General features: G+C 38.2%; 2 long non-coding RNA genes across 2 annotated transcripts; both read right to left on the bottom strand.

Moving 5' to 3' along the window:
- Nucleotides 1-3,202: 3,202 nt before the first annotated feature.
- On the bottom strand, nucleotides 3,203-11,660 carry LOC138876545 (uncharacterized). The gene is made up of 2 exons (XR_011401879.1): nucleotides 11,230-11,660; nucleotides 3,203-3,490 (listed from the first exon to the last, which is right to left on the bottom strand). It is a non-coding gene; the product is annotated as an uncharacterized lncRNA (long non-coding RNA).
- A 565-nt stretch (nucleotides 11,661-12,225) lies between these two features.
- Nucleotides 12,226-21,403, bottom strand: LOC138874501 (uncharacterized). Its single transcript, XR_011401470.1, has 2 exons — nucleotides 20,904-21,403; nucleotides 12,226-17,922 (listed from the first exon to the last, which is right to left on the bottom strand). It is a non-coding gene; the product is annotated as an uncharacterized lncRNA (long non-coding RNA).
- Nucleotides 21,404-24,614: the final 3,211 nt, after the last annotated feature.

Here is a 24,614-nt window from a genome sequence, read left to right as displayed (position 1 = left end):
ATGGCTCAATACCCCGGAATGATGGCAGAGGTGCTCGGTCATCCATATCTGTAGGAGCAAGTTACAACCTTCGAAGAAATTTCCCCCAGCTTTACAAGCTGTGAGAGCTCGAAAGATGTCAGATACCACCATTGGCGCGAGAGTGCTGCCACTTTGCGTGAGTAAAGTGCTGACGACCCCAGATATCTTCAAATCAATGTTTCCATCTTTTCTCGGAAATACCAGAAGACCCAGAAACATTATCATGAACGCCACCCGTCTGTGCTCGTCCCACTTCTGACGAACTCCTTTGCTGCACAGTTTGTTGATTGGATTATTGAATCCCCCCTCGTGACCGTATCTATCATATATGAAGCATGGAGTACAGAATCCGGCTGCTAGATCCGGGTTGTGGACTGTTCTAGGTATTTTCAATGAATCCAGGAACCGATGTACCGTGACGACTCTTGGGGCGACCAAGTATTTTTCCCTCAACGGAAGTTCAGTATTCCCGATGTATCCGGCCATTTCTTCCAAAGTTGGGGTGAGCTCAAAATCAGAGAAATGGAAAACATTGTGCGCCGGGTCCCAATAGGTAACCAAAGCTCTTATGATATCTCCCCGAGGCTGGATTTCCAACAGACCCACAAGACCTTTCAAATATTTCTTAACCTCATTTTGTCCTTCAACACCTAGATCATTCCACCATAGCCGTAACTTGACAGGGATTTTGGTCATTATTGAAAAATGTTCATTTTGCATCGTGCTCATCCTGCACATTTATTAAGGTGATTTTAACAAAATTGACTGACTCAAAAAATATATATTTTTTTAGAGAGGATCAAGCTTTGCCCACGGCCTTTAAACACTTCGGAGATAAAGATTTTAAGGCTGTGCGGGTCTAAAAAACGCTAAACAAGACCCAAAGGTGGCTGTTTATGCAAAGTCAGCCTTCCGGCGTCCCTTTCGGGAACATTCGGCTATTTATGATAAAACAATGTCACCTGACTTATTTACGACTCTATTAAAAATTTGACACATCTTTTATTTATTTATTTACTGATTTTTGGCTATTTAGAAAAATGGGGTTGAACCCGACGAGGGTTGCCTACGTATCTCACATCCGGTGAGAATCAAACCGGTTTAGTTCGGGCATATCATGAATAGAGAAAACCTAGAAATTAAGAATAAGTATTAATATTTTGAAAAAAGATAAAGGCTAAAGAAAAAATATTTTTTTTTTTTGCAATATTTGGATCATTAGTCTGAATTTATAAAAGGGGTACTACAAAAGAAACAACACACTTTTTGAATTATGGATTTTCCATTTTTTTTTACTTTTAAAATAAATACTTTTTCTTTCTTTTTTTTTATTTTGAAAGTGATAAAAGAAATTTTATTTTATTTTTTTATTTTTTAATAACTCTCAATAAAAGACAGTTTTTTTTTTAGAAAAAATTCCGGCGAGGTTTTGACACTACTTGGACATTGGTTTTATTTTCCAAAAATAAGTAATTATCTCCCCTACGCTGCTATTTTCCCCTTTTTAGGAACCGGTCGACATGCGGAACCGAAGCAAATAAATGCACAACACAAATAGGATGCACCAGGGTGGTCTTTTTCGTTTCAGGCTGCCTGTCCTAGACGGACCCAACCCCTGTGTTGAGTCCCCTAAGTCAAATGCAACATGATGCAGATAAGCGTTCCTACTAGGGATCCGGCATGAAGTCAAGTTATTCTAGGTTCGTAACCTGGGTATTTGTTCTAGACTGTGCACCCGAGCGGACAACTCGAGTCGAGGAGGGGGCTACGTACCGGGGACCCGCGAGATCGTCCGGCTTTGTAACTTGTCCGTCCTCTTTCTTATTTTAGGTATTGACATTAACAGAATAGGGAGTCCCGACCAGCGAGCTTCTCCCCGGAAGTAAGAAGAGAAAGGTTTCGGCACAGTTTATATACAGTTCAGATAATATCAAAGCGGTAAAAGACAACATTTAGCACGTTACGCAAAAACATGCAATAAAGATCAGATAATAAAGCCAAATATAACAATTATTCTAAGCTCGAATTCTTGAACCATGAACCAGCGGTTCTGGGTTTTTTCCCCAGCAGAGTCGTCAGAGCTGTCACACCTCCTTTTTGCGCGCCCCGCCCCGAAGGGTTAGATGCGCGGGTGGAGTTTTTCCAATTTAAGTGACAATATTTGAAATGGGATTATTTATTTAATTCAGAGTCGCCACTTGGGAAAGGTTTGGCTTTTGGTGTCCCAAGTCACCGGTTTATCTTGAATCCCAAATCGAGGAAATTTTCGACTTTTCCAAATGAAGTCTGCGAACCAGAAATTCTAAGTAAGGAATTCTGTTGACCCGAGGGAAGGTGTTAGGCACCCTCGAATCTCGTGGTTCTAGCACGGTCGCTTAAATTGTTATAATGGCTAAATATCTGATTTAAATACATGTTGTGACTTATGTGCTTTTATTAAGTTTAAACCGCTTTTATCATTATCATTTATTTTTATAGAATTGCAACGTCGTGAAAATGCGTCTCGAACCACGTCACAATCCATGCACCCGTGATCGTCGACACATTTGAACTTCATTGAGATTTGGATTTGGGTCACATCAATGTGCACCCGAATTTAAGAATATGATTTAATTAAGCCGCGCCTAAAGAGTCTAACGCGTTATTATTTTGTAGAAGGCCATGAAATTTATTAAATGGCCTATCCTGAATTCTAGATAATTATCATGGTTATTTATTGAGGGCCCCGCAATTTTGCATCTTTATTCGGCGAGGCTCATCTCTATTTTAGAGAGGACGTCCTAAAGTGGCTACATTTCTAATGCATTTGTCTCTAAACTAGAAGAAAAGATACATGCTAATTTAACTATATACTTTTGCCTAATCCGGATCCTTACCAATACCTGATTAACTATTTACAAAGTAGAGAAAACACTACTTTTCAATGGAAAATTGCTTTAGTTTGACAGAGAAAAATCCGCTTATTCTGATGAAATACGACACTTAATCCGAACAAATATCTTTAGGTCAAAAATTAGATTAACTTGCTTAAACAGGGTTAATAGGATTCCTTATTGAAGAATACTGCCGATAAAAACTAATCCTGTAAAGGCCTAAAGAAATCGAAGACCGGGCAGTTCAAAACCACATTATTTTAATAGCCATTTGCCCTTACTTATTCAATACATGCTGAAGGAGTGAATTTTAATTTTTAACAATCACATTAAATAATTTCACATTCCAAGAGTTCCATTCACATTCTGTATGCCAATAAACGAATCGAACACCACAGTTCAAATCAACAAGTACAAACTTAATAATGTATTCTCTATCAGCTATAAACTACAATTTACATAAACTTAACAACATTTATGAAAAGGCAGTCAGTAAACGGGTGATTATAACTCCTTCAAATCTTTCTATTCATGCTTTTTCAATGTTACATTCAGCTACACCAATGTGAGACTTGAGATGTGTACCTGGAAACAAACTGAAAATGCCAAAGAGAAGAGGAAGAAGATAGGGAAATCAGCAACAGCAGGAAGCAGAATAGCAGTAGCAGCAGGACAGAAATGCAGCAACGATAGTGAGCAAAATAGCAGCAGCAAGAACAGGCTCGAGTGCAGAAATGCAACTATGGCCAATAGAAAGCAATAGCCAAATAACAGCAACACCCAGTGGAGTAGAATCAGAACTCTAGACAGACCAAACCAGTAGTAAACCAATGCAAACACTCGACTAAAGGACACAACTGGAATTTCATAAGGATCAGAAATTGATCTGAACCAGTTGAACAACTGAAAACCAATAATGATAGGAGGAAAAAGTTTCTGATTGTTGGTTGTATAGCTTCTATCCCTTAACCTCTCTCTATCTGTGTTTTTGTTTTTCCTTTTCAGCTCTTAAGGTTCCCAATCCCCTCACTGTGTGTGTATATTTTCTTTTTCAGGTCTGATCCTCCCTATCCTCTGATTCTATCCCCTTTTTATGTCTATCTCCTCATGCCCCCTTCTCCTGCCCAATTCTGTCTCCTTTTATAAGCCTCAACACCATCTCTTTTAACAGCCTGTTTTCCAAATGTCACAGTACCCCTCCCATGTGTCTTTTACCTTTTCAGATCCCAATTAGTTATTTAAGTATATAACCTCCATCAACATTCCCTGACAGACTTACTTTTAAAAGGTTTAATACTTTTTTAAACTTAAAGCAAGGTATGGGCAGTAGAATATGTCTGACAGCATATGCTGTCAAATTGTTTAAAACTTAAAAGCCTTCTTAAGCAGAAAAACAGGCTGTGCACAAGGCACATGAGGTGCACCAATGCACATGCTGTGCACGAGTGCACATGCCTTCCAATTCAGAATTTAAACATAAACAATCCTTTTTACATTAACTGATCAATTCAAACAATCTATAAGTAAGCAAAAACTGGTTCTTAATTGGCTCAAGGCAAATGTTCATCAGAAGCAAATCGATTTACTTTGTTCAGACAGTTGAAACTAATTGACGACACATGTCGACTCGACTATATTAGCATTAACATACACAATCGTAGCCAAAAATCAGACATTTAAACATGGTTCGAATTATACTGACTAAGCAGAAATACACTCGAGGAGTCATTAGTCAGTCCAAACTTGAAAATCCGCTACTTGCACAACATTTATATACATTATCAGAGCAAATGGAAAGACTTATTCAAACAAACAGAAGTTCAGGCAAATGGACGGGGCACAGTTGACAAAATTCAAAGACACAAAATCAAAGCATGAACAGACTTTAACACAATCAAATGGGCCAAAACAAATAAAGAAGAGAAAGAAACTCACCTTAAATCTTGAAAAATCAAAACTTCAAACTCGGACTCGGACAACTTTCTTAAGGCTGAACGGGCTTTAATCGAAGTGTTTCTCAAATGAGAAACACTTTGATTAAAGTCCATCAGACCTTAACCTCTTTGGTTTGAACCGGTTTGAACCAGTGACGAGGGACCTTGTGGTTTCAAAACTCAGATCTAATATTCGTGCTTCCCTGGTTAGATTCGGACCAAACCAAGTATGGTTTGGTCACGAGGAAGGTCCGGGGAGTGTCTGGTATGAAGCTGGGGTTGTTTGGTGTAGATCGAGTTTTGACTCGAATCTTCAAATGAAGATTCGAGGACCTGGGGGTGATTCGAACCAAACGGTTAACAGGTCTATGTTCAGGGTGGTGAGGGGGTTCTATGGTGTTCATGGCGAGGTCACCGGCGTTCATGCCGCCGGTTTTCATGGTGGGGGATACAAGGGCGGCTCTAGGGTTTGAAGGGGATGTGTTTGGGGACGAAGGTTGGGGTTCAGATAGGGGGGGCAGGGTAGGATTATGGCCTTATATAGTTAATGGGTGGATTGATCTCGACCGTTAGATCAATCTAGATCTACGGTCTGGATCTGATAGCTTAAGTGGAACGGTGTCGTTTCAAGGGTAAAGGGTTGGGGTCGGTCCGGGTAAGATGGGTCGGGTTTATTGATGGGTTATGGGGAATTGATCTTGGCCGTTGATCACTCTGAGATCAACGGCCCAGATCAGGCACGACTCAAACGACGTCGTTTGGACGTCCTGGGCATCAGGTGGCCTGGACCGGGCAGGCCTGGGTCTTGGGCTGTTTGTTTGGGCCAATTTTGTTAAAATTGGCCCAAGTCCGGAAGGGAAGGGGTGGGTCTTTTCTTTATTTATTTTTTTATTATTATTTTTTTATTTATTTCCTTTTTCTTATTTATTTTAAAACAAAACTAAGCCAAAAAATCAAATTAAAATTAAATACACACTCAATACAATTATTTGCACACACACTAAAATATTTCAAAACAGGTAAAGTCAAACCAAATAAAATCACGGACGAAAATGCCTATTCATGATTTTCTATTTAACGACCGGATTACGGTTTGAATTATGCAGGACACATATATTTTTTGAATTTTATTTTAATAAAGTAAATAAATAAAAATGGGCCAAAGTCACAAATAAATCAACAAGGTGCCGCACAGAAATCCGAAATTGTACAGCAGGGCCAATTATATTTTTTTTTATTTCTTTTTGGAGCGATTGTCGTGCAAAAACAAAAATCACGTGCTCACACCTAATCTCCAACTTCTACAATTCATTATAATGCCCGATTCTCATATTTGTACGCTGTATAAGTCTGAATCAAGCTGCATCAAGCCATAACCATTTCCTAAATATAATCACATAATATTCCACATAACTTAGATACACATGGCAATATCTCCTGACCATAGTAGCTGCTCAAATAGCAAATTCGATACTGGTATCTAACCTCCTTTCAATATAAACCTTGTTCCAAATCTTTGTACACTAACAATGATGAATGAAACATGCAGAAACTCATAGTCACCCATTACATCAACAAGTCATGGAGCTCTCTTGCCCAGCAAGAACCTTATTCGAAATCTATGCTGACTAGTGACATTATTCTTCTAAACATACCTTAATCAAATTCGATGGCACTCATTTCATGCCCACTAACTTTACCTTATCCAATACAAGTTGCTTTAACAATATGCCACACCAATCCTACCTAGAGCCACTTATCATAAAATCTGTGCACCAAACGAGCAATAACTCGAATGTACCCAATGATGGAAAGGAATCAAATGAGAGAACCTCCCCCCAAGCTCAACAGATACCACCACACGAAATACAATTCTATGAACCTATCACACAAAAGAGAAACTAAACACACGAAATAAGCACAAGGATCATATCCCAACATAACTCTGCTGCGATACGTGACCCATTATAAACACCAATCCACGTGGAATACCTCGAGCCATGATACTCACAATCAACAACCATATGCATATCAACAACAAACACGCTAAGTGCATGACCATAAACATGGAGAAACAGATAGCACAATATTCCACAGTAGGAAGACCATAACCAAGGCGCAATCAACAATTCAACACCCTAAGAATCATCTCGCACAATTTTTTCAACAAGGCCCCAACATAAATATATGGGCAAAAAAATATCTTTGATATAGGTAAGCCACGTCAGCACCATGATAGCCTTCATCGGTCGTCACGTGCTATTATTAAGGTCTCAACAAAGATCTGTCGCAGGTCGAAGTGGCCTCGAAGTGATGAAGGGTGCGGACGAAGAGTCAGCGAAGATCAAGGTCATGAAGTCATTGTAGATCAAGTTCGAGGTCGAGCATCTTAGATGGAGTTATAACAACTAGTTTTAAGATAGGATACTAAAAGGAATATGCTAATGGATATTCTTTGCGCCTGTACTATTAAGGTTTATAGGAATATGTTCCCTATAAATAGAAAGAGACAAAATGATCGGGGGCATGAGATATTCACTTGTAGGAAAATACATTGACTGTATAGAGAGGATCTAGCCATATCACAAGTATATAAAAAATAACTTTTTTACTAAGATTCTTGTCTAATTTTTCCACCTAATCCAAGAAAGACCTAACTGTTCAAAGGCTCATCAATCATTCATCCTTGTCAAAAAGAATATCCACATATCTCACCCTTTTTGGGGCGACTCATACGTTTTTATTTGCTTAAATGCCATTAATTGCTACTTATTATTATTTAATGCTATCTGCCATCTTTTTGGATCATTGAATATCGTTGTTATTGCTCACATTTATTGCCACCCGCTTTAATAGACATACTATCTGTCATAAAATGGATAATATTGTCGTTTGGATATTAATATTAGCTAAGATTAACCCTATTTTATTTAAATCTAATTAGTTGAACCTGAATCATAATTTTTGGATCAAACAGCTTTGCGCTGTATGTGGGGACTTTTTAGCTAATTTTTAGTTTACTTTAGATCTACAACTCACGTGAGTCATTAACCTAACAAAACCGCAAGATCTTTCTCTTTCTCTACATGTATGGAAAACTACATGGCAGGTAACCAAGGAGATAGGACCAAAGTGACAAGTGACTTCCCTGGCAACCTCATGAATGCTATCAACGAGAGCTGCCAAATGCTAGGCGATGACATGACACCTACTGTATCCCCCAGGCACGAGATCTCGCCTCCCCCTATTGTAACATAACAAAACCAAATGGAAAGGGGCTCCACGTCCACAGGAGAAGGGATTTCACTGGCCATGAAAAAACTCCTCGAAGCATTGTTGACCGCTACACTAGTAAGCATGCTCAACACACCTGCTCCATGCACGACCATAGATACCGCAAGAGTCCACACAGTGCTACGAGCAGACGAGCAAGGCAACCAACCAGACCCTCCAACACCATGTATAACTCACAATATCACTAACAATGCAGGTGACACCGTCCTCGCTGTTATTCATAAGAGGATGGAAGAAATGGAAAATTAAAATAAGATGCTCAGGGATCAAATGAAAGAACATCAGGAGCGGGTCGACAAGATACGGGGTGACCCTAAGCTACTACTAAAAAGGGACACCGGTAGATTCATACAACAGTCGTATAATGAGGAAAAAGTCCCACACACCATATCAAAGACCTTCACAATGCCATCGTATCTCAGGATATATGATGGAACGACTGACCCGAAGATCACGTGACTCATTATGTCACCGCCGTGAAGGGCAACGACCTGCCAAGGAACAAGTGTCCTATTTGTTGTTGAAGAAATTTGGCTAAACCATCACTTGAGGGGTGTTGACATGGTATTCACAGCTACCAGACCACTCCATAGAAACCTTCGAAGAAATGGCCGACAAGTTCGTAACAGCCCATGCCGGGGCCAAGAAAGCCGAAACAAGGGTAAACAACATCTTTTCCATCAAGCAGTCCTTGGGAGAAGGACTAAGGGACTTTCTCTCCCAATTCAAAAGGGTAAGGATGACCCTACCAAACGTGTCCGAAAGGATGGTAGTCGTAGCTTTTCAGAACGGGTTGAGTAGAGAGAGTTCAAGAGCGACCAAAAAACTGCTGAGCCGGTTGATAAAATTATCCTCCAAATACTTGGGATGAAATCCACAATGCTTATTGTGTCGAAGCCTGAGCAGATGATGACAACCTCAATGAACCAACTCGACGGCTCGTCTCGGTACAAGCCGAGCATAGGAAAGAGCGAAGAAATAACATAAGGAGGGATCACCCGATCTCACGATCCAATAGGGATCGACATCAGCCATACGTCAAAGCCCCCACCCTGCCTTCTTCCCACTATGATGAAGGCCCATCCAGGCCAAGAATAGGGACTCGTCGAAACGAGAGAGGTATGTCCCCCTTATTATCTGCTCATAATTTTTGTGTCACCTAAAAAAATTATCTATGCCTTGGAAAAACTCGAAACGAAGGGGAAATGGCCACCCAAGGTGGGTTCGACCAAAGCACCAGAAAATCTGAAGCCTTCTGCGAATTCCACCAAGAGCGCGGACACAAGATAAAAGACTGTATCGCCCTTCAGCAAGAAGTTGTGAACATGTTGTAGTAGGGACATCTCAAAGAGCTGCAGAGCGACAAAGGGAGAAACAACTTCGCTAGAGGTCGTGAATGCCAAGGCCCACAAAAACCACCATCACTAGCTCGCACCATCAACATGATCATCGATAGCAGCGACGATGCCTCCATCAATGGCGTTAAATTCACTGCCACTCACAAGCTCAAAAGATCTATTATCAACGAACGGTATGACAAACTCGATGAAAGTATCATCTTCGACGAATCAGATGCCAATGGTTTGACTTTCCCTCACAATGATGCTCTCGTCATTGTCACACCTCCTTTTTACTACACCCCCGTAAGGGAGTATATAAGGGAGTTTTTTCCAATTAAAAAATGACAATCAAAACGAGATTTATTTATTAAAATCAGAGTCGCCACTTGGGATAATTTTATGGTGTCCCAAGTCACTAGTTCAAATCCCGAATTGAGGAAAAGAATGACTCTGTTTTACAGTCCGCGAACACAGAAACTCAGGTAACGAATTCTGTTAACCCGAGAGAAGGTGTTAGGCATTCTCGAGTTCCGTGGTTCTAGCACGGTCGCTCAACTGTTATTATTGGCCTACTATCTGATTTTAGTACATGTTTTAACCTATGGTGCGATTTTAAACCTTTAACCGCTTTTAATTATTTTAGGAAGATTTAATGTTATTTAAAACATGCCTTGAACCACACCACATGAAATGCATCCGCGGTTCGCGACACGTTCTATTTAACGTTGTTGAGAATTGAAATTGGGTCATATGAAATGCACACCCGAATTTGGGAATTATGTTTCATAACTATGTCACGGAAACCGCACCCATAGTCACGATGATTTATTATAAAACACGCCTGAAGCAAGCTACGGATGTTCGAAAGTTCTTTATATTTCTAAAGTTTGGGATTCTCAGTGACGGTCCAAGGCTTATTAGAAATTAAATTCAGATAGTAAGACATTAGTGGACCACTACATTGATTTATGAAAGCATATTTGACTCACCTTTCAGGAGATTAGTGCGACAATCTAGCGTTTTTTGAAATTTATTTCATTGTGAAAATATTAGCCAATGGCCAAACTAATCTGATTTTTTATTGATAATCCACCATAAAGAATATTGTCCTAACCTTAACTCACAATAAAAGATTAGCCTCGCGTGAGCCTTGTCCTTCCAGTGGGGTGGGGCATGATAATAAGGGATTTCACAGAAAAACTATTTTTACTCGCATGACCATAATTAACAATGCAAAATCATCCAAGTTTATACAAGTTCTGATGAACTATGATTCAAAATATGGCAAAAAACTCATACATTAGCTCACATTGCATGAATGGTACTCGACTGAACTACGGTGGCCTTAAACTTCCTTTCACACAAATCTAAAATACTTGCCATGAAACTCTTTGCACAACAAATGCTGCTAGTCTCCAATTAAGTCCAAAATAATGAGTGAGGTTCACATAAGAAGCTAAAAAAATGAAAATCTCAAATACAGTACCCAATTTCAAACTAAAAAAAAATAAAAAAAATTAAACTTAAAACAGTCAAGCAATCCAGAACAGTATTCTCATCAAAATCGGGAATTGAAATTAACCTATGTAGGTGTCATTTTTTATCTATTTCACTATTTCAAGTATTTTTCTAAATTAAAACACACTGCGCAACCACCGGACATTAGATTCAGAGTAGCAAAAATCGAGTAAACTTGCAAAATCACATAAGGATTTAACAATTTAATCACTCAATACATACATAATACGTTGAGGACTCGAAACTTACCTAAATCGAACAAAGCAATGGCGTTAAAGTGAGCCCAAATGAAGACCGAAAATCAATCCAAAGAGCTCGGTGGTAATCTCAGCAATAAAACAACAATTTCAACAGTCAACCAGCTTTTTAGATCCAGAGAAATGAAGCTGAAAAGCAGAGGCAGAGAAAACTTAAAATCCTCTTTCCCCTTTTTTTTGTTCTTGTTTTCTAGATCTAAAAAAAAGATTATTTCCAACTCTCTTAGCTACTCTTAGCTACTGGTCTATATTCCTAATTGTGTGTGTGAGATTAGTGAGCACTTTTGTGTGTGCCGATTAAAAAATGAGGGAATGATCTTTGAGTGAGAATGGTGTGTGCGTGGGTTTTTGAGAGAAATCAGGGAGTGCGAGGATTCAGAGATTAGAATGAAGAAGCAAGAAAAGGGAAGGAGGGGTTCTTGTGCCGTGGCTCTTTTGTGAAGGGGTATATGATGTATCTCTTTTTTGCCTTAGCTCCCCTTTTACGTGAGAGATTAGGGTAAAAAAATGAAAAAAGGGGTAATGGATCAAAATGGGTATTGAAATTGGGCTGAGGTTTAAAATTAATTTGGATCATTTTAGGAATTGACCTAATTTTAGAAGAAATAAGACCAAAAATATATTCTTCCTAATTTCCTTCTCCTTTTTTTCTTTTCTTTAATTAATTAAAATCCTAAATTAATCTATTTTTGTAAAAATTAAAATTCTTTATTTATTTTTAACATTAAAACAATTAATTAACTAAAAAATGCTAATTTTAAAGACTAAAAGTTAAATATGTAAAAATGACAATTTTTAGGATTTTTCTATGATTTAAAAATATTAAAAATGCATGAAATGCAAATAAATAAAGAAAAATTCCTAAAATCAATAAAAAATTATTTTTGGTCTATTTTTTAGGAGTTATTTTCATGTATGGTAAAAATCACGTGCTCACAGCTGCCTCTCTTTGTTCGGAAACACGAAGAGTTTTCGTGCAAAGATAAAGTGAGCGGATACGAGCGATTTTTGCCCATTTGAATACTCTGTGGGAAGCATTTTTGAAAGATTTGACCGCACCCTGCTTTCAAGGTTGCCTACATATCCTTGGCTATAAAGCCAGTGTAGTTCGAGAAGTTTCGGTAGCTGGGACTACCATGAAACTGTGATTTCACTGTTGTTGCTGCTGCTACTACTGCTTACTGAACTCCTTATTACACCATGACAAAATAAAAGAAGCTAGACTAAACTATGATTTATGCATTACAAGAATCTTATCTATATCTTCAAACTTGATCTTGCAGTTCATGTTGCTTTGTCGACCCGTATTCTCCACGTGAAATTCCTTTGTTGCTGACTTGAATTGTAATCTGAGATGCTTTTCCTTTTCTCTAGGTGGACGCTTGATTGCTGAACTTGATTGTCTTCCTTCGAACATTGTTGTTTTCCCTTCGTTCTTCAAGTGGGCTCCTGATTACCAACATTTGAATTGCTGATTTATTCTCCAGGTGGGCTCCTGATTACCGACGCTTGAATTGCTTTATTCTCCAGGTGGGCTTCTGATTGCTAAACTTGAACTGTATTTCCGTGCTCTCCAGGTGGGCGCTTGATTGCTGAACTTGAATCGTCTTCTCTTGTTACTCGACACTATTTTCCCTTGCATCTCGAACCATTTTACCTCAAAACTTGAGGTGTCTTCCCTTGTTCTCCAGGTGGGCGCCTGATTACAACAAAATAGACAAAACAAAAGAAATTTTTTCTCCCCCAGTTTGCACTAGGAAGATTTGTGAGTTGTTAGCAAAATTATAAACCACTTGTACTATTGATGCAATGATGAGAGTAAACTAAAGAATAAACTAGGAAAACTATAAACTAAGCTTGACTAAAGTAAAGACTGTCCCTATTCTCCAGGTGGGACCCCTGATTTCAAGAAAACTAAACATTGATAACTTAAGAAACTAAAAATTGACCCCTTTTTTTTCAAATCCAAACTTCCTTTTTTCTAATTATCCTAGGAGAAAATTCGTCAGACTAGGTTTTCTATCTTAGGAGAAAGATTCATCAAACTAAGACGTTTATCCTAGGAGAAAATTCATCATACTAGGTCTTTTTTCTCTTCTTTTTTTTGGTATCTTAGGAGAAAGATTCATCAGACTAAGAATTTGATCCTAGGAGAAAAGTCATCAGACTAGGTCTTCTATTTTAGGAGAAAAATTCATCAGACTAAGATTTTAATCCTATGAGGAAATTCATCAGACTAGGCCTTTTTCTCTTTTTTTGGGGTATCTTAGGAGAAAGATTCATCCGACTAAGACGTTTACCATAGGAGAAAATTCATCAGACTAGGTTTCTATCTTAGGAGAAAGATTCATCAGACTAAGATTTCTATCATAGGAGAAAGTTCATCAGACTAGGTCTTCTTTTTGTTATCTTAGGAGAAAGATTCATCAGACTAAGACGTTTATCCTAGGAGAAAATTCATCAGACTAGGTCTTCTAATTTATTATCTTAGGAAAAAAATTCATCCGACTAAGATTTTGATCCTAAGAGAAAATTCATCAGACTAGGTCCTCTTTCTTAGGAGAAAAATTCATCAGACTAAGATTGTGATCCTAGGAGAAAATTCATCAGACTAGGTTTTCTATCTTAGGAGAAAGATTCATCAGACTAAGATTTATATTGGGAGGAAAATCCATCAGACTAGGAATTTTATTCTAGGAGGAAAAATGTGAAGATCAATGGCAAGATTTTATGCACAATAGCAAGACAAATAAAGGCAAAGATTTGAGAAACTTCCCTTTGTCGGCTCTTCTCGTCTTTTCTTTTTCTTCTTTCTTTTTTTGTTTTTTTTTGAACCACTTTCCTTGCACTGCTTTATTTCCTGTTCCACACAAAGAAAAAATTGTCAGTTTTAAAAATGGTGGTCGGTTTGTGGCCTTGAGTCTTGGGCAGCTTGACTTCTGCTCAATCAACTTGAGTCGGTTTCAAGAGACTTTTGTTCTGCATCAACCCTAATTGTTTCACACCCGGTACCATTCGAAGTGATCCCAACTAGAGATCTTTTCTTAGATGACCTTTTTTGATATCTTGAATGACTTCCTGCTTTTGAGCAATTTGTCTGTGAGAGAGAATCACAAATTATCTTTCCTTACGCCAAATAGGCTGACAATAGTCTTTTGGGGGAGCCTTTGCATGAATCCTCAAGGCACGTTGATAGTAACAACCGAGTGTACTGGCCAAATTTACTTTGTGCAACTGAAAAGCTGGTAGCAGATTTTGAAATCTTTTTTTACTTATTTTGACAAGGACTGACTCAGAGGGAAGGACACAATGCTATAAAGAAACAATATTAACAAGAAATGCCACCTGTCGGAAGGACAGAAAGAAGAGCTTTTTTTTTTCAATAACTAGCTTTAATGGTCATGACATGCATTTTGGACTCAACGGCCTGATCTATCAAGCTAATCCAATCTTCCTTTTTTCCATTCTTATGACCTGTGAGGTCGGGCTTGTTCGTGCCAATCCTTCGCATCATCTTCACGACTCACTTTCGACTAGTGGTGCCCCGAAGGGTTTTCACCAATAAGTCTCTCTCATTTGTTCACCTCTGCTTACCGTCACCTTACAGTGCCCGTGAAGGTTTTCACTAGCAAGACTCTCTCATTTTTCTTTTCTTTTTCTTTCCCTTTTTGTGAGAAACTCGACGGTGTTCTACGTCATGTGACAACCGTTGCTCATTGCATGATTCTCTTGGCATTCTTGAAGGCATATCAGGAGGTCTTTATTTGGAAGAATTTTGGATAGGGTTGGAAAAAAAGGATGTCATGAAGGCTCAAAATAAACTCAAAGTAAAGGGGGTTGTGGACTTACAACTCTTGGAATAGACTCTTTCAAAAGTGAAATAAAATCTTTTCCCCAGTTACAGCTATTAGGGATTTTTGGGATTTTTCTCTTTTTTTTTCTTTTGAATTCTTATTTGGTTGGACCGAACCGTGAGGCTGCCTACGTATCCTTATTTTTTAAGGAATCAGGTCGAACGTAGTTCAAACATCTGACCTAACTAATTTTATTTTTATAATTTTTCTTTCTATTTCTCTTTTTTTTCTTTTCTTTTTTTTTTCTTTTTTTTTCTTTTTTTTTGTCCCAGCTTTTATTTTTGAGGGCATGAACCTTTGACAATTCTTTTTTTTTTCTGGACTTTCTAAGAATTGCCCCAGTTTGTACTTTTGGGACATGGATTTTTTTCCGTTTTTTTTACTCTAAACTTGATTCCAAAAGAGGGTAGTCAAAGAAAAATAACACAGGCTCAAAAGGGGGAGCAAATGATATAAAGTGTTTAGGTAGCAGAAAAAGGGCATCCCAACCTCAAGAACGTCAAATATGGTATCTTTTTGCGATCACAACATTGACGAACATGTGTGTCTTCTTGGTGTGCCGTGGTCACAAGACATTTTTTTCATCCCTTAGTGACAAACTTTCCAACAAACATCAATTGATTAAACATCCTCAAGCCTGATCTTCACAATGATTTGAAGGTGAATTTTACTCGACCTTAGTTCCAAAGTATTTCAACTCTTTATTCATCCTCAAAAGTATTTTTTTTAGTTATCGAATTCCAGATTAAATCAGTTCCTAAGATCTGGCCAATATTTTCGCATGCATGTCATGTCATTAAGACTAGCGGGAAAAGAACTAAGCATGGAATGACACAAAAGGACAAACTATATTTCATTGAGTAAACAACAAGACAAACAACCTAAAATTCGAGTTACAACCCTAAATAACCCAGCTAATGAAAATAGCAATAGAACAGAAAGACAAGACTCACACAAACAGAATGGAGGGATAGAAGGATTTGACTCAATAAAACAAATAAAATCTGGATCACAACCCTGAAATAACCCAGATAATAGAAAAACCATCAAAACAAGCTACCAAGATTCCTTCCTAGTGCGGAGGGAATGACTTTTCAATTACTAGGCTTGATACTTAGCCACAAATTTGCTCATCAGAATCAGCAGAGCCTTCTCCAATTTCAAAATCATTAACTTCAGTTAGCAAATTTCCGGGAGGATTCTCATACTCCTTGTCACCACGCATCATCCCCACAAAGTGTGCATCATCATGTGCAGGTAAAGGATTCTGCGCGATATTCTGGGTGTCACTGTCTTGGATCACAATCAGGTTTTCCTTGATCATCCTTTCTATTTCTCTTTTCAAATCCCAACAACTTTCAACATTGTGCCCCTAGGCATTGGAATGGTATTCACACCTTTTAGATGGGTTAAAACTCTTTGCACGTGGGTCCACACGATTTGGAGGAATAGGTGCAATCATGTCATGATGCTTTAACTTCTCAAACAAGCTTGCATAGGACTCTCTTATTGGCGTAAAATTATCTTTCAACCTTTGTTCCCTTCTATGCCCCTGGCTTGGATGTGGGTTATAGGGCACTTGAAATTTTGTGGTGGCTGGTAGAGATTTTGTGATGCTCGTGCTCGCCTTTTGGGGTATTTTGGTGGTTAGCCAACATACTGAGGTGGAGCAACAGAGTATTGTGGGTTATGAGGTGGATAGTAATGCTCAAGGGAGTTATTGGACAACATACGAGGCTGGCCATACCTTTGAGACATTATCCTCGGACCTCTTCTCGACCCTGATGTCATCATGATTTCTTCATCCATCTCATTTCTGCCACTAAAATTATCATATTCAATCTGGACAGTCTGAGTTGCAGCTTTGAAAACTGATTGACACATAATTTTGCATGTCTTAAGACCATTCTCAACTATTTCCCCCATTTTGATTGCTTTCGAAAAGGATTTACCCACTACAGACATCATATTTTGAAAGTAATCTGGCTCTTGTGCCTGAAGGAACACAATGATTAGCTCGTGGTCATCCATGGGTGGCTTAACTCTAGCTGCTTGCTCTCTCCATTTATTGGCATATTCCCTGAAACTTTCAGTTGGTTTCTTCTTCAGGTTTGAAAGGGAAATGCGGTCTGGGGCGATGTCGATGTTGTATTGGAACTGTTTGACAAAGGCTTGTGCCATATCATCCCAGACATACCAGCGAGATGTGTCTTGATCCATAAACCATTCGGAAGCTACTCTCGTAAGGCTTTCCCCAAAATAAGCTATTAACAATTCTTCATTTCTTCCTGCACTTCTTAGTTGATTGCAATACATTTTCAGGTGGGCTATGAGATCTCCATGTCCATCATATTTTTCAAATTTGGGAGTCTTGACACCAGGCGACAAGTGGACATCGGAGAACATACATAGATCTTTGAAGGCAACACTCTTTTGACTTGCCAACCCTTGCGTGTTTTTCAACCGTTGTTCTAAGCTTTTCACTCTTTGGGTCATTTCTTCTTGTACCATCTTTCGGGCAGGCTTCTCGATGTTTGCAGGAAGATCAAATGAGTACGAGTGGTACTCAGGAGAGTGGTACTGCTCTTGCTATGTAGCAAATTGTGACTCATGACGAGACTGTCCTTGACCACTGGCCCATGCTTGACACATTTCGGTCATTTCACACCTAATATCAGTATTCTATTTTTCTCAAACACGGTAGACTCTTGTTGAACCCTCTGACCCTGAGTCTCTTGAGCAGTTGTAACGGCTTCGATGTTAGTTGTCAATGACATTTTTCCCTTGGATCTTGTGCTTCCAGCTTACCACAAACTGATCACCTCAACTTTCTTCACAATTCAAAACAAAACATGTTAGAATGGACTCAGTCGATCCTTATTATTATCAATATTTTTCATTTTTTTCTTTTTTTTTTTCATTTTGTTTTTTATTTTTTTTTCATTTTTCTTTTCAATGGTTGATCGAACCTGATGTGGGTTGCCTGCGTATCATGTGGAAACATGAATCAGATCTTGCGTAGTTCGGAAAGATCATGAATAAAGTAAATAAACTAACTTTTTTTGAATTTTTTATTTTATTTTTTCGAAAGAAGGACTTATAAAGAAAAAACAGAATATTTTTGAATTTTGATTTTTCTTCAAAATTTTTGCAAAGAAAGACTTCTAAAGAAGAAAGAAAATATTTTTGGAATTTTATTTTGAATTTATGAAAGAAATGCTTCTAAAAAAGAAAATATTTTTGAATTTTGAATTTTCTTTTCAATTTTGAAAGAATAATGAAAATATTTTTGGATTTTTGGAAGAAATCAAAAGAAAATATTTTTGCATATTTTTTTAAAAAAAACAATTAGGGTCTAAAAGAAAGGCTTTCTAAAGAAGCAAGTAATGAAAAATATTTTTGAATTATTTGAAAATTGGGGTCTAAAAAAGACTTTTCTAGAGAGGAAGTGGAGGAAAATATTTTTTGGATTTTTTTGAAAATTATGGGCCGGAACCGATGAGGTTTGCCTACGTATCTCACATCCGGTGAGAATCAGTCCCGCGTAGTTCGCCCAGTTTTGACGGAACAGGAAAACATGACACTTAAAAATTTTGGCTCGTTTTGAAATGACTTTTTTTTTCTAGAATTTTGGCAGATTTTCAGAATTTTCTAAATATTTACCTCTCACTTTTTGTTTATTTTTTCTTCTTTCTCCTCTTTTTTGATTTTCTTTATTTTCTTTTTTTCATTTTCTTTCCCTATTCTATAAGTCAGTCAACATGTAAGCCGAAACAGACAGATACGCAAGTAGCACGTACGATGCATCAGTATGGTCTTTTAATTTGGGTACATCTGTCCTAGACGAACTCAACCCCTATGTTGAGTCCCCAAAGTCAAATGCAAGTGATGCAAACAAGCGTTCCTACTAGAGATCCGACATGAGGCTATGTTATTCTAGGTTTAAAAACCTGGGTGTATTGTTCTAGACCCGACTTACCCGAGCGGACAGCTCGAGCCGAGGGGGGCTTCGTACCGGGAATACAGAAACTTCACCGGCTTTGCAACTTCTCCGAACCTTGTTCTAAAATTGGGATATGACTCTAACAGAAAAGAAGTCACACGAAGTGCACACTTCCCAAATGATTCAGAAGACTCAGAGAGAAGAAGGATTTCATGACAATTTATATACAGTTCAAGCCAAATCAAAGTGATAAAAGCGGCATTTAGCACATTTGGTTCAAACATGTAAAAATCAGATAACAAATAAAAGTCAATCATAACAGCTATTCTAAACTCGAATTTTGAACATTGAACCAGAGATTCTGGGTTCGATCACCAGCAGAGTCGCCAGAGCTGTCACACCTCTTTTTTACTACACCCCCGTAAGGGAGTATACAAGGGAGTTTTTTTCCAATTAAAGTGACCATCGAAACGAGATTTATTTATTAAAATCAGAGTCACCACTTGGGATAATTTTATGGTGTCCCAAGTTACCGGTTCAAATCCCGCATCGAGGAAAAGAATGACTCTGTTTTACAGTCCGCGAACACAGAAACCCAGGTAAGGAATTCTGTTAACCCGGGAGAAGGTGTTAGGCATTCCCGAGTTCCGTGGTTCTAGCACGGTCGCTCAACTATTATTATTGACCTACTATCTGATTTTAGTACATGTTTAACCTATGGTGCGAATTTAAACTTTTAACCGCTTTTAATTATTTTAGGAAGAACATGCCTTGAACCACGCCACATGAAATGCACCCGCGGTTCGCGACACGTTCTATTTAACGATATTGAGAATTGAAATTGGGTCACATGAAATGCACATCCGAATTTGGGAATTATGTTTCATAACTATGTAACGGAAACCGTACCCATAGCCACGATGATTTATTATAAAACACGCCTGAAGAAAGCTACGAATGTTCGAAAGTTCTTTATATTTCTAAAGTTTGGGATTCTCAGTGACGGTCCAAGGCTTATTAGAAATTAAATTCAGATAGTAAGACATTAGTGGACCATTACATTGATTTATGAAAGCATATTTGACTCACCTTTCAGGAGATTAGTGCGACAATCTAGCGTTTTTTGAAATTTATTTCATTGTGAAAATATTAGCCAATGGCCAAACTAGTCTGATTTTTTATTGATAATCCACCATAAAGAATATTGTCCTAACCTTAACTCACAATAAAAGATTAGCCTCGCGTGAGCCTTGTCCTTCCAGTGGGGTGGGGCATGATAATAAGGGATTTCACAGAAAAAACTATTTTTACTCGCATGACCATAGTTAACAGTGCAAAATCATACAAGTTTATACAAGTTCTGATGAACTATGATTCAAAATATGGCAAAAAACTCATACATTAGCTCACATTGCATGAATGGTACTCGACTGAACTACGGTGGCCTTAAACTTCCTTTCACACAAATCTAAAATACTTGCCATGAAACTCTTTGCACAACAAATGCTGCTAGTCTCCAATTAAGTCCAAAATTATGAGTGAGGTTCACATAAGAAACTAAAAAAAATGAAAATCTCAAATACAGTACCTAATTTCAAAGTAAAAAAAATAAAAAAAAATTAAACTTAAAACAGTCAAGCAATCCAGAACAGTATTCTTATCAAAATCGGGAATCGAAATTAACCTATGTAGGTGTCATTTTTTATCTATTTCACTATTTCAAGTATTTTTCTAAATTAAAACACACTGCGCAACCACCGGACATTAGATTCAGAGTAGCAAAAATCGAGTAAACTTGCAAAATCACATAAGGATTTAACAATTTAATCACTCAATACATACATAATACGTTGAGGACTCGAAACTTACCTAAATCGAACAAAGCAATGGCGTTAAAGTGAGCCCAAATGAAGACCGAAAATCAATCCAAAGAGCTCGGCGGTAATCTCAGCAATAAAACAACAATTTCAACAGTCAACCAGCTTTTTAGATCCAGAGAAATGAAGCTGAAAAGCAGAGGCAGAGAAAACTTGAAATCCTCTTTCCCCTTTTTTTTGTTCTTGTTTTCTAGATCTAAAAAAAAGATTATTTCCAACTCTCTTAGCTACTCTTAGCTACTGGTCTATATTCCTAATTGTGTGTGTGAGATTAGTGAGCACTTTTGTGTGTGCCGATTAGAAAATGAGAGGGAATGATCTTTTAGTGAGAATGGTGTGTGCGTGGGTTTTTGAAAGAAATCAGGGAGTGCGAGGATTCAGAGATGAGAATGAAGAAGCAAGAAAAGGGAAGGAGGGGTTCTTGTGCCGTGGCTCTTTTGTGAAGGGGTGATCTTTGAGTGAGAATGGTGTGTGCGTGGGTTTTACAAAATGAGAGGGAATGATCTTTTTTGCCTTAGCTCCTCTTTTATGTGAGAGATTAGGGTAAAAAAAAATGAAAAAAGGGGTAATGAGTCAAAATGGGTATTGGTATTGGAATTGGGCTGAGGTTTAAAATTAATTTGCATCATTTTAGGAATTGACCCAATTTTAGAAGAAATAAGACCAAAAATATATTCTTCCTAATTTCCTTCTCCTTTTTTTCTTTTCTTTAATTAATTAATATCCTAAATTAATCTATTTTTGTAGAAATTAAAATTCTTTATTTATTTTTAACATTAAAACAACTAATTAACTAAAAAAAATGCTAATTTTAAAGACTAAAAGTTAAATATGTAAAAATGACAATTTTAGGATTTTTCTATGATTTAAAAATATTAAAAATGCATGAAATACAAATAAATAAAGAAAAATTCCTAAAATCAATAAAAAATTATTTTTGGTCTATTTTTAGGAGTTATTTTCATGTAGGGTAAAAATTACGTGCTCACAGTCATTGCTTATCAAATTTTAGACACCGATGTCAAACGCATCATAATAGACGATGGAATTGGAGAATGCATTATTCATCCCCGAGTCCTTACCCACTAACCAGTTTTAATAGTGTAGTTGAACAAACATTGGGTGATCTTGGCCGGCAGCATAACTCTGGGGAAAACGTTACTCATGGACCAGGTCACCGCATATAATGCCATAGTAGGACGACCATGGATACATCCCATAAGAGTCGGCCCCTCCAACTTGTACCAAGTAATCAAATTCCCAACACCTTGGGGAATTTTCAGCATACGGGGAGAACAATGCACGTCCTGGGAATGCTACCGCATCGCCTGAGACAACACGACAACCAAACAGAACAAATACAAGGAAAAAGAGGCATAGCAATCAACAGGGTAGAGGTCGACGAGAAGCAGTGGACTCAACTATAGAGGACCTCGACCCCGTCCAATTAGACCCTAGCTACTCCAGCAAAAAGGCCTACATCGACTGCAAACTTTGAGAATCAGGTAAATTTAGTCAGTTTTAATAACTAATGCGAATTTGTTTGCCTTCAGCCATGCAGATATGCCAGGAATCCCCAAGGAGATCGCCACACACAAATTAAACATCGATTCATTCTACCCCCGGTAAGGCAGGTTAGACCAAAATTCAACCCCGCTATCAACAATGCCATCCAGGAGAAGGTGGAAAAGCTGTTAGAAAATGGCTCCATCAGAGAGTTGAAATACCCCAAGCGGATCACCAACGTAGTGATGGTCAAAAAGTAATATAGGAAATGGAGGATGTGTGTGGACTTTACAGACTTGAAAAAAGAATGCTCGAGGGATTTATTCTTGTTACCACATATCGACCAACTCATCGATGCGACAACCGCGCACGAGCTGTTGAGTTTTTTAGATGCCTACTCTGGTATAACCAGATACTTATCGAATAAGAGGACCAGGAGAAAACCACGTTCATCACCAACCGAGGAACATATTGTTATAGGGTTATGCTATTTGGGCTAAAGAATGCTGGAACTACTATCAAAGATTGGTCACAAAAATGTTCAAAGATTAGCTCGACAAGACCATGGAAGTATATATCGACGACATGCTGGTCAAATCCATAAAGGTGGAGGACTATATCGACCATTTGAAGGAAGCTTTCGAAATACTGAGACGGTACGAAATGCAACTAAACCCAGAGAAATATGCGTTTGGTGTTGCCTCGAGAAAGTTCTTGGGTTTCATAGTGTCATAACAGGAGATCAAAGTCAACCCTGACCAAATCAAAGCTATCGAAGGGATACCAAAGCTCCTTACTACTAAGAAGCAAGTCCAAAAGTTGACGGGCCGAATCTCTGCCCTATCGAGATTCATCTCGCGGTTATCTGACAGATGTCTCAGCATACTCAAAATGAATAACGACCTCGAATGGATGCCCGAGTGCGTACAAGCTCTATGACAACGGAAAGCGTATCTGTCATCTCCAGCTCTGCTCTCAAAGCCCAAACCCATGGAACATCACCTCGTCTACTTGACCATCTCCAAAGTGGAAGTAAGTGTAGTCATGATCCGAGAAAGTAAAGGTACGCAATCTTCCATTTATTACATTAGCAAAACACTCATCGACATTGAGACAAGGTACCCACACCTCAAGAAACTGGACCTAGAACTAGTCATAACTTCACGAAAGTTTAGACTCTATTTCCAATGCCACCCTATCTCATATGTCACCACCTTTTCTCTCAGAGGCATTTTACATAAACCCGAATTATCGGGGAGCCTAGACAAGTGGGCCACCGAGCTAAGTGATCATGATCTCACATATCAACTGCAAACATGTCAAGACCCAAACCGATGGGCATGACGAGTGCTCGAGTTCTGCCTATCGAACACCCCTAAGCATACGTCTAAGATATAAATATGAAAAAAGTGTAGGTCATTCATAATGTCTGTAAATAAACTACTGAATCATGAGAATAACATATGGGGAAAAACATGCCCAAAAAACACATATACATATATATACAAAATACGGCAGGGTGAGCCGACAAAGACACACACTATCTAACTACACATGACTATCTACAGACCTCTAATAGTGTGTACAATGTATAAAGGATGGGACTGGGCCCCATCATGCCCATATGTATACAAAATTATCGTACCAAAATTCAATAACAACTCCAAATCAAATAGAGAACACTAACTCTTGCTGAGCAAAGACCTAAGAAGGGGGGCCATCAGCTTGTCTACCTGCACCGTCGGGTATGAAATGCAGGTCCCCAGGCAATAGAGGCGTAAGCATGAATAATGTACTGAGTTTGTAAGGCATAAAAATCAGTATATAAAAGATATAAAAGAAACATGGAGTAAAAGACTCAACATGTAAGTCTGAATAGCTCTGTGAATCATGAAACATTTATAATGTCATGTTTATGCGTATAAATGTCATGTCATGCATAGGTATATGTGTAAATATCATCATTAAGCCTCTGTGGGCATCCCATCATATCATCTCAGCCTCTGTGGGCGAAATCATAAATGTATACCAGCTGATCAGGTGGTGGTGTGTATATAACGCCATAACCTTTACCCATACCCCATATGCATATACTATACGCAAATATATAATGCAATCTTATCATGGGTCAATATATGTGTATAAATGGATGCAATGCATAATGAAGTAAGTCAATAAGATCTCTTGGAATGTAATG

The sequence above is a fragment of the Nicotiana sylvestris genome, chromosome 8 (genome assembly GCF_000393655.2).
Source record: "Nicotiana sylvestris chromosome 8, ASM39365v2, whole genome shotgun sequence".
Lineage (NCBI taxonomy): Eukaryota > Viridiplantae > Streptophyta > Magnoliopsida > Solanales > Solanaceae > Nicotiana > Nicotiana sylvestris.
This window is presented reverse-complemented; position numbering and strand designations above follow the sequence as displayed.